This window comes from Populus trichocarpa, chromosome 16 (assembly GCF_000002775.5).
Source record: "Populus trichocarpa isolate Nisqually-1 chromosome 16, P.trichocarpa_v4.1, whole genome shotgun sequence".
Classification (NCBI taxonomy): domain Eukaryota; kingdom Viridiplantae; phylum Streptophyta; class Magnoliopsida; order Malpighiales; family Salicaceae; genus Populus; species Populus trichocarpa.
The window spans coordinates 13,939,802-13,950,698 of record NC_037300.2 but is presented as its reverse complement, the minus strand read 5'-3'; positions in this window follow the sequence as shown (position 1 = coordinate 13,950,698).

Genomic DNA, 10,897 nt, shown 5'->3' with positions numbered 1-10,897 from the left:
ATGAATCACTTATCCTGTGTTTTTTTTTCACGTACTTCTTTTTTATTGTTAAAAAAACACACGGACCAAAACAAATTTGTAAATTTTCCTTAATTCAAGAAATAACTGTATGAATAAAAGAGCTATAAATTGTCTCTAAGAGTTTGGAGAGTCTGCATTTGCACAATATCAACCGCAAAAGACCAATTTTTTTCATGAGTTTTAATTAATTTCTTTATAAGATATAGATAATCACAAAGTTTAGATTGCAATATGAGAAACTATTTTCTTTTCAGCTTCAAAATTGTTTCTCAACTTAAAAAATTTATGGGTTTTGTTTTATTAGCCTATGGTTCTTGATTTGTGAACAAGAAAGGCATCAATTTTTTGTTTGATAATCATTGCTTTTTAAAAAGTTATATCAATATCATTTTCATATTAATATTAATTTATTAAATGATAAAGTAGAATGAAACAGATATATGAATTTAATTGCTTTTGTTTTTATAATTAAGTAATAATTAACAAGTACATTACAATGAAATACATAATCCTTCTTATATAAATTATGTTCGTGATAAAATTACAGTAAGTTTAATGAGATAATAAAACCAACATTGTAATTATAATTCATATTGTTGTTTTTATAATGGATTAATAATCAAATGCACATAAATATAATTGTAAAATAAAAAATTATTATATGTATTTTATTTTATTTTATTATCAATATCAATTTCAACCACAGTTTTAACAAAACATATATTTTAATTAAACCAATCACAAATAAAAATGATTTTTCTAAACTTATTTTTTTCAAACCATAACTATAAAAACTACTATAATATCAAACACACCCTTACTAAAAGTAATTGTATTACATGTTGGCTAATGTAACAAATGGATTTGCACATTATATAGTTTTATTATATAAATGGACATGAATATACTTGATGAACAATTTTCTAGTAAATACCAAGTTGGAAATTATCTCCGGCTTATTTGATAACTTAGCTAAAAGTGTTTTAGATAATGTGATTTAACTTGTTATTTAAAATGTTTTTAAACTATTTAAAAAAAACATTAAAATAATATCTTTTTAAGATTTGTTTATTATTATAATGTAATTATATAAAAAAATAAAAAAATTATTTTGATGAGTTTTAAATTTAAAAAAACACTCTACATCATATTTTCAAATAGACACTAAATAAATACATGTTTGGAACGTTCTCTTATCATCGTTTTTCTTCAATAAACTATTTATTAAACTTTTTTATTTTTAAAAGGTGAACTAAAAGAGGTATAATATAAAACTTACAAGAACAATCAAATAAAATAAAACTAGAGACTGATCCCATTATAATTACATTATCCTTCGGTGCCGTGACTTTTTGGTTTCTTCTTCCACAACCTGAAGTGACTATTACTTTAATTACAATTATTTCATTTTCTGTAATTAAATTACATGAACAGAAATAAAATTTTATAAAATTCAGTTAAAAATATATATATATAAAAACTGATTTATAAAAAATATATTTCAAACTTAATTTTTTAACGAAATTCGTGGTATAAAACATAATTTTATATATTACCAAACATTTAATTATATTTTTTACATTGAAAACACAGAAGCTAATGATAAACAAACACACCGAAGTAACCACGACGCTCTCGAGTCTCAATCACACCACCAGTCACCGGCCTACCATTCCACTAACAACATCGAAGAAATAGACAAAGAAATTCGTGTCCAAGGAATAGCTAGGCTGCTGTCTCATCCATGGAAGGGCCAAGTTTTTCTTCAACACGATTTCCAACACATAATTGCGAGAGAGATGAGGGGAGAAGATGCACGGCACCGGCTCCGAGGCCAGAAGGAGTAAAGGAAAGTGGCACACGTAACATCAGCCTGATACGTGTCAAGAATTTATTGCATCATGCACATGCAGCAAGAGGGAGATCAGATCAGTACGTGGTCATCTCTTCTAGTCTCGTCCTTAACTGAGTCTTCAGGCTTTTCTGCCATAAAACCTCCCTACCCAGAGTAGTGCTCCTAGACCATAGTACTACTGCTAGGGCCACAGGGTTATAGTGTACGCAAAGTAAATGTGCTGTGATTTTTTTTTTGTTAATATCTTTCGGGGCTCTGAAAAAGCGTTTCTGAGAAATTACTTTTTAATTTTTTTTATGTTTGTTTCCATTAAAAAAATTAATCAATAAAAAAATATTTTTCAATAAAAAATTTATTATAATTAATATATATTATAGTTTTGCATTAGACCATTTTATTTTTTCTAGCGCATGGTTCGGAGATGAAGAACACGTAATTGACACACAAACTTCTCTGATGATTTTATGAGAAATTCCAATTTTAATTTCTCATACAAAGGGTGGGTTTCTCTCTTCGAAGATGTTGTTGTTTGATCATCTCTCCTGAGCCCAGAAAAGGACTGCCATGAACATCATTTGATTAAAAGTAACAAGGCCCCATGAAGAAGACTTTGAATAGAAATTCCAGTTTTTATTTCTCTCTTTTTAGTTTTATATAATCTGATTTGATACCGACAACTTTGAAAATCTCACAACTAATTAAAAGATTGGAGTGGAAACGAATATGCCATAAAAAATCTCGGCTTGTCATGGCCTTCTCCTCCTTCTACTTCCTCCCGCAGCTTTAAGTGTTTTTTTTAATTTAAAAGTATATTAAAATAATATTTTTTTATTTTTTTAAATTTATTTTTAATATTAATATGTCTAAAAATAATTAAAAAATAAAATAAATAACATTTTCTATGTTGATGTTACTGATTAGATAGTACAGCTGAGGGCCATGGCCAGAGTTTTAAAACCCGGACCGGCCTGGCGGGTCGACCCGGGACCCGGCCGACCCGGGTCTGGGACCGGTCCGGGTGGAGGCAAAAACCCGCTTGGGAATTGGCCCGGCAAAACCCGGTCGACCCGGGTAAACCCGGATGAAACCTAGCTGTTTTTTTTATATATGTATAAATAAAACGTCACCGTTTTATCTTTTGACTGTCAAATTATCAAACCATTTGCATTACAATGTGAAGACCGAATCACAAATTCACAATTCACATAAACCTAATCTCTTCAAAGTTCAAGCCATATCAGTTGCAGAGGAATCTCCACCCACAAAAAATCTCAAGGCAAGCCATAGCTGGTAAGTTCCCGTCTCTCTTTTGGTCATAATAACAAGAAGAGGCCCTAAACAAACTCTAACTTTTATTGTTTCTCTTCAGTTTTCTTCTCTCTCAAATTTTTGTTCTTTACTGATTAATGAAGCAAACCAGTAACTATACACTTGGAGAACCGCGTTTTGCAAGTAAACTATATATCCTTTTTTTCTTTACCATTTTTTCTCCATTGTGGCTTTTTGGCTTTTCTAGTTTCTGGGTTTTCTGGTTTTTAATTCGTTGTATTTAATTACATAGGTAATTCATGTTTTCCTTTTTGTATTTGAAAATTAAGAAGATGATCCACTATACTATTTGATGTTGATCCATACCTGTTTAAAATGAGTTTTCCTTTTTGTATTCACTGGTTTCGTTTCTCTTCATGGATGTAAGTTCTATGTCAATCCTTTTGTTACAAACCAGGAGACATGATGAAGGCTGGAAGGAGAGCAACAAGAAGCAACAATAGCACTGAAGGCTTGAATATAGTTACAGTCAGTAGAAGAATAAAAGCTTGTATATAAACTAGTGTATGGAAACATGTGAGGGGAAAGAAAAATACAGAATATTATTCTCGATCTCTGCTTACCCCTTTGTTCTCCTTTCTCTTCTCAATTCTCTGCTCATTCTCCTCTGCTCTCTCTTGTTCTGTTCTTTCTCAATTGTTGTTCTCTTTTCTTTCTATTCTTTCTAATCTTGTTAAGCTGAGCTTAACACCTTTTCTGTTTCTTGCCAGCATTTTGCTTGAATCCGGGCTCTGTTTCTTGCCCTGTTTTTGTTTATGTTAACAACAAATTGAGAGAAAATTAAACTATACCCATAAACAACAGATTTTTTGGGTTGACCCGGGTCAACCCATCTGACCCGGGTTGGCCCGAGTCAACCCATCTGGCCCGTGACCCTGTCATTGTACCGGGTCGACTGCCGGGTCGGGTTTAAAAACTATGGCCATGGCAATGGTCATGGGAATGGCAATAGAGGGCGTCCTGGGTTCTTACATGGGTCAAACTTAATAATAAAAAGGAGCTGGCAGATGACCATCCCACTGTGTTTTTGGCTTAACACATTTAAAATATAACGTAACATGTGAAAGAATTATCAACCTTTACTGACCATCTTTAGTTCATGCACCAGTTATTCCCCATGCTATTGTTTTCGATTGTATCAAAACTTTTTTTAATATAAAATAATATTTAGAACATCGAAATTTTTTCAGTATTTTCATTAAATCTGGTATAGTAGTTCAAATATTAAATTAAATAATATGAAAGTTGTTCCCATATGAACCTATTGACAATGCAAGTTCAAAGAAAAATTCAAAGGAAAAAAAAAATTAAACAAGTCATGTTAGCTCTAGTTAACCCATTAAACTTATATCTCGGATTATGAACTCCACTAGGTTGAATTATTATTTTTTATTTTATTATATGATAAAAAAATTTAAAAATTAATATACAATTAATCTAATATTGAAGGATTAAATTTAGTATATAAAAAAAACTCAACATTACAAGAAGGAATTCGAGAAAAAAAAGATAAAAATATGGGGCAAAAAAACTTAAAGGGCCAATAAAAAAAGCACAAATATGTGGGCTTGAGTGGCCCAACACGGCTGAGACTATTACAAAAAAGGCAAGGCTTTTGGGCTTGATTTAGGCCCACGTGCCTAGGCCAATTTACTTTTTTTTTTTAATATAATGGGAGAATGACTTGTCATCTGCCCCTTCTTTTTTTTAAGGAAAAAAACAATATACGACAGGTTATTTAGCGTTTCAAAGATAATAGGGTTCCTAGCGTCACTTGAACCCTTTACCTTTAAGCTGAAACTCGCGTGCTAACCAACTGAGCTATAAAACAAATATGTTATAAAATAATTTTAAAATATATATTAACCTAGTTCAGTAGCCCAAGACCCAATTCTTGCTAGATAACCCAATACATAGACTTTCAAAAATACTAGTGTTACTAAGTCTTTAAAAAATACTCACTAGTCTTATCTCAACAAGAGAAAGGGAAAAAATAAATAACTTTCCCAGTTTGACCTAAAAAAAAGCTAGGGTTTTAGGTTGTCAGGTGAACTCGAGTCTATCATTTTTGTTCAAAATGTTATCTTTTTTATTTAAAAAAATCATTAGTGTTGACTCAACCACCTTTGGACCATAGTTTTTAGACCTGGCCCGGTAGCCGGCTCGGTCCAAGGCCCGGGCTCCAGGTTTTGACTGGGTCATCGGGTCGCCCGGGTCAATTTTTTTTTTTTAAATCAAAACAACATCGTTTTAGTAAAAAACAAAACAAAAGTCAACGGGTTGCAGCCATGGTTTTTGACCAGGTCGCCAGGTCACATCGGGTTTTTTCTTCCCCTGTTTTTTCTTCAACCCGACCCGGCTCTAGCCCCGGGTCGACCCGCTGACCGGATTTTAAAACTATGCTTTGGACCATATTTGGTTGGGTCAATCGAGTAACAAGTCAACCAAGTTTGGTAGAGTCAATGTCAAAATTGGTTTAACTTGAAGCTTGACTTGTGTCAAAATTGGTTTAGCATTTTTGGTTTTTGGTGAATTTTGTAAAGTTAGCCTTTGTATTATCACCGATTGAATATAGATGATACGGGCATATCTATGCTCAATTTTGAAGGCGTGACATAGTGATATCAAAGCAATGGTTAGTACCATTTGGATTAGTCATTAAACCAAAGGTTATTAAATTTTAGGCTAGTTATTAAAGTTTAAACTTGTTACTAAAGTTAAGGCAAAGTTCTAGGAACATGTGTAGACTATGATAGATTAGGTAACAATGATATGACTATATTGGATTGCGTAGTGTAAATTTATAGTGCATATCATTTTATGAGTATAGTTATGACCTATCAAAGTTATATAATTTTAAGCACTATATTTATATAATTTTCTTATCATCAAAGTTATACAATATGCATAACTGTGTTCTATGTATCTTTATAGAGGAATTATGTTCCTGATCTAAGTCATATGGTGAAGTACAACCCATTGCATCTAATTTAAAAAAAGTTATCCATTCAGATTATAAACCGAATGGACCTAGTATTAAGGCACCATATTATTTCATTTGTGAAGGTGCAATGAACTAATCATTCATAAAAAATGCAATTAGGAAAAAAAAAGAAGGAAGATATATGAGCAAAGTGTCCTTATCTATTTGAGAATAAAGGTGTGTCAAGTTTCGAGGATGAAATGTTTATAGAAGAGGAGAATGTAATATCACAACCTAAATATTTTAGGCTAGAGTATTATAAAGACCAAATTTATATATAATTTTATTTAGGGCTAAGTAGAAAAACAAAATAGGTCCATATAGTCCTATATCTATATAAAAGAAAAGATGGAACCATAAAGTTTATTAACACTAGTTTTACAAACTTCACGATGGTTTAGAGAGAAAAAAATCATGAGAGGCAATTATTCTTTTATAGGTGCAGAGAAAAGGAGTGAAGTGAATTTACCTTGAAGGATTGAATTTCCATTTTATTTTACTTCATTTCAACGTAAGAAATATGAATCTTTTTTATTTATAAAGGTTTTGGATTGATTAAAGTTTTTTTCTATAAAAAAAGGTGCATAAAATTAAGGAACTTAAATGTTATTTGTATGAATGATTATAATGAATATGATACATTCTATGATATTGTAATATGGATTAAGAGTGTTTAATGACTATTTAATAGTATGAAAGTGTTATGTTAACAATTAGATATAAAAGTGAGATGTTGCAAGTTTAAGTGTTTGTCAAAAGCTTACCCGAAAATATATTGAATTGATATAGTTTTTTACCCAAATTTTATATTTAGAAAAAAAACTTATTATTTCTAGTTTCTTATACCATAAACGGTGCATTAATATAATTTTTGTAGAGATAGTTATGGTGAAAATAATAATGATACGTATGTTATCTAACAACAGTGCCCAAGAATAATTTGAGGGCTTTTTTTTTATAAATTATGAAAAAATAATTACTAGGTGAATCATATATAAGTGAAAAGATAATTAAAGCTAGTTTACAATCGAAAAAGCAGAGTGAAATTTGAATTTTTTAGGAGTTATGGTTAGTTTATTAGGTAGTGTACAATTAACAAATTATTGTAATTGATGTTTTAAAGACTTTAACGAGTTATATGCTTTTGAATAGTTTGTTTGAGCTAAGATTTTGGACTTTGATTATTTAAGTAAGGGAGGTAAGTAAATCTTCACATACTCTATTATTTTTAAACATAATAAATATATTTTTTAATTATATATCTTTCCTCTACTATATACATTACATCTTTAAAAAAAGATTAATAATTTGCTATATTCAAATGGTTGCATAATGGCTCACAAATGAAATAATAACCTCTGGCAAGTGGGGTTGTCGATCGTAGAACTAGTTCTAATGGCTCGCCAATGGGTTATAGTAATTGACAATGATCATTACTAATGGGTTACAATAGTTATTCAGGAATAGTTTATTAATAACCTAGGTACGAGTATAATGTGACCGTCATAATTTGATATGAGAGTAAGATAATGTTTATGGAATTGAATGTGAAGTAGAAGAGTGTATTGATGACTTGTTTTCTAGCATATTTTATGAACTATGAATTATTAACTTGTTTTTAATTATTTTAAGATGATGTTTTATTATTGTCAATGCAATGTATTTGTGTGTGTGTGTGAGAGAGAGAGACTTGTGTTTGGTCTGGTAGTGTGTGGAACTTTACTTGCAAAGTTGTGGTTAATTGACCTCTCTTCTTTTCCCTCACTAGATAGATAAATGATTAAAGTAGAGGTGTTAGTGGGTTTTGGGACCATATCAATTAGTAGATTGTCATTCAAACTTTTGACTAGATATTATCGTTCTCGAAAGGTTTTCTAGAGAATCGTCTTAAATTTGTACCCTTTTTTCACATGTACTTGTAGTTTAGATCCCAAAAGGACTCATTCAAATGAGTCTGCTTGTTTTTCTATTTTTTTTAAAAAAAAAACATTCAAGTAGTTTTTAGGACCAAATTAATTTAGATTGTTCTTCAAACTTTTGACGAGGCAGTATCTTTCTCAACAAGGTTTCTAGTAGATCATATGTATTCATGTTTAAGCTCGAGCCCTTCCCTTCACATGTGAATATATTTGTAGATTAAAATCAAAAAACATAAAGAAGAGAAAAAAAATTGACATTGTACTATTTTAAATTATAATTATTAAATCTTACCCGAGTTTGACCGAGTGCAAAGTCTAGATCATGAGTCAGATTATTTTATTTAAAATAATATTTATTTAAAATATATATATTTTTTAAAAAATCACCAGGTTTTAACTAAGAAGACCAAATCATAAGATTAATCCAAGATTTTTTTTATCTAGCTAACTCCTCTTTATATTTTATGAAATTTAAGCTAGAAGACAAAAAAATTGATACTGTAATATTTCAAATCATAATCATTAAACCTTATCCGGGTTTGATCAAGTACAAAGTCTAGATCACGAGTCAGGTTAATATATTTAAAAATATATTAAAATTATGTAAATATTACATGCACAACATTTGATTTTTCATAAAAATTGCGCTTGTTTTTTAAATTATTTTTTATAAATTTAAAGGTCATGCATAACTTGACGAAGTAATTATGCTATTTTATAAAAAAAATATATCATTGTGATATTTAAAAAAAAAAAAAAACTTCAATTATTTAATACAAAATCTAATTAATACAGCCCAGCATTGACATGTCACTTATTCAATCGGCCAGCATGTCAACCTAATCCCAACAACCAGTTGACATGTCAACCAGATTGATCGCACGTGGCCAGCCCTCCAACAACTAGTTGACGTGTCAACCTGATCTTCTCTTCTTCTTCTTCTTCTTCTTCTTCTTCTGGACTGGATACACTTGTCTTAGGTTGATTCAGGCCGCCGTCCCCGTGACTCTACTAAACCTGATCTATCATGACTGCGTCAGGATCATTTGGTTGCCTTTTGCTCACAATCTAACCTTCCCTTGGTTGTCAATGAGTTGTTCTTTGATTTTTTTTCTTGGTGCAAAAAAGAAAGCATGCATGTTATCCTACACTATAGGTAATATACGTGGACATATTTAAGGAAATCTCTTCGCATCTACATTAAATTGTTACAACTCAAACTCTCTTTTTTTAATGGATTAATTTTGAATTCAATGATTTTGCATATTAAAAAAAAAAACAAAAAGATTAAAAAAAATTCCATTACTAATCCCGGTCAAGTGAGGGGCGTTCTTAATAAACTTTAAACAATAATTTTAAGTTTCTTTTATATGACAAACGTTGTGGTATTTATTGGTTTTTTTCTCATCCTTGTGGTACGATGAATCTTGTTTTTATTAAATAATTAATTCAATGTGAGGTTTTAAAATATAATCTGTATTATTATTTAATATTTTTTTAAGTAAAAGTTCTTCGAATTTAAAATTTACACAGACTCATATTATTTTATTTTTAATTTTTATTAAATAAATAAAGATGTTGAGATTCGAACTCGTGACCGCTTAGTCAACCAAGCTCTGATATCATGTTAAAAAACCAATTTAACCCAAAAACTTTAATTGTTAGGTAAAATTTCAAGATATGATTTATATTATTTTTTAACAGTTTTTTTTTAAACGGAACTCTATATATCATGGTCAGTAAAGATTAAGTTTTTATTTATAGGATTGAAATCCAAATTCTTACTAATCCTTGGGGGTTAATTCTGTGTTTCTTTAACAAAGAAACTTTCAACAAGGCAGCCATTGTTAATATTCTGAAATTTGTTATGAGAGAAGGGATGATGTGTGTAAGTAACATGCATCCCCCAGAAAGGCTTTGCCATTTGACGACAGTCCCATGGAATTCATCAAAGATCGAATGAACTTCATCTAAAAGAGACTTACAGACAAACTCACAATTCATTTGATCTGCATGCAGAGATGACAACCACAGCCACTATAAAAATAAAAAAAATAATAATAAAAGAAGAAGAAGAAGAAGAAATCGAAATGCCAAAAACTGTACTTAGAAGGTTGACATTTGAGATGGTGCACACGTTGTAGTTGACACATCCGTACTATTCATTTTAGAAAGTTAGATGGTGTGTTTGTATGTTAGTATGATGCATGATGTTTATATAAAATAATTTTTAATTAAAATAGTTTTTTGATGTTTTTTCAGATGTAAAATAGTTTTAAAAATACTTTGAAATGCAGTAGCAAATACAATGCAAATATAATAAATAATAAATATCAAGATAATTAAACATTATAATTAATCCTAGGTGATATATATATTCTCTCTTGAATTCTAGTTTTTTAAGTTTAAATTTTGGAACAAAACAGAATTTATTTTCTTAAATATATTTGCAGGCAGAAGTAAAGATGCAGTCTTAAAACTATTTGGGAAAAAAAGAGAGGCTTAATCTTGATTTGATTGATTGGTATATAAATTAATAGAAAAAATACTTGAAACCGTAACATAAAAAAATAATTAAACAACATATTCATGTGGGGCTAACAATGAGCTAAATGTGAGGATAATTAAGAGAATGCATGAGATGAGCCGAAGGGCCATGTACGTTATTGGAGAAGAGGACAAAAATTGTTGAATTCAAAGGCATGTGTGTATGCTAAATGTCCCAGCATCTTTGGCAGGTAGGTCGGTTCTAATTATAGTTCTAACGTGATTGCCTCTAACTTGCAGGTT